This window comes from Cebus imitator, unplaced genomic scaffold (genome assembly GCF_001604975.1).
Source record: "Cebus imitator isolate Cc_AM_T3 unplaced genomic scaffold, Cebus_imitator-1.0 Scaffold272, whole genome shotgun sequence".
Classification (NCBI taxonomy): Eukaryota; Metazoa; Chordata; class Mammalia; order Primates; family Cebidae; genus Cebus; species Cebus imitator.
The window spans coordinates 676219-677292 of record NW_016107587.1 but is presented as its reverse complement, the minus strand read 5'-3'; the positions used below and the strand labels follow the sequence as shown (position 1 = coordinate 677292).

The window sequence follows — 1074 nt, the reverse complement described above, 5'->3', positions numbered from 1 at the left end:
TTCTATCAGACCCAGAGTTTCAAAATAGTTGCTTCAGACAGATCCTGTGAATCAATTTTTTTGATGTTGGAACAGATTCCTAAAGCTTTCTACTTCTCTGTGTTCTATGAAGTCACTGCTGCTTATTTTTAATTGGGTACTTTCCCTTTTGTTTTTAAGATGTAAATGAGAGTTTTTAAAATATATCCTGGACACCAAATACCTTATCAATGTAGAATTTATAAATATCTTCTTTTATACATGAGTTGTATTTTCACTCTTTATTGATTGTATTTGTTCAGTAAAAATATATTAATTTTGATGAAGTCTAAATTATCTTCCTTTTAGTGTCATATCTATTAAACCACTGTATAGCTTAGAGTTATGAAGATTTACACCTATGCTTATTTTCTTTCCTTCTTTTCTTTTTCTTTTTTTTAATCATTTTTTAATCTAACCATACCAAAACAAAGCATCAAAAAATTAGTTAAAAACTCATGTTCCTCCCCATGGAAATCTTTGATAAAAGGTAAAAGATTTATGCAATCTGAAGAGAAACTGGAGTATTACACCTGTATTTTGTTACCTGGGCTGCAGTGCAGTGGCATGACCATGCCTCAGTGTAGCCTCAAACTCCTGGGGTCAGTTAATCCTCCCACCTCAGCCTCTGGAGGGTAGCTGGGACTACAAGCACAGGCCACCATGCCTGGCTAATTCTTTGTAGTTTTTGTGGAGACAAGGTTTTACTATGTTGCCCAAGCTGGGCTTGAACTCTTGGACTCAAGTTATCTGCTCTCCATGGCCTCCCAAAGTTCTAAGATTACAAGTTTGAGCCATGGTACCCAGCCTACACCTATATATTTTACAAAGAAGTCTATAATATCATCTATTTAATATATTTAATTTTATCATGTATTTAATATATTTAACATATATTAAAGTGTTGGTCCATTTTTATTTAATTTTTTTGTATTTTGTTTGCTAGAGGTTCAAATTTATTCTTTTGCATGTGCATATCTTATTGTCTCAGGACCACTGGTCAAGAGAGTATCCTTCTACCACTGAGTGATCCTGGCACTCTTGTCAAAAATCATT

The 1074-nt window shown here is 33.6% G+C and overlaps 1 pseudogene; it reads right to left on the bottom strand.

Moving 5' to 3' along the window:
* Positions 1 to 434: 434 nt before the first annotated feature.
* Positions 435 to 546, bottom strand: LOC119467268 (annotated as a pseudogene).
* Positions 547 to 1074: the final 528 nt, after the last annotated feature.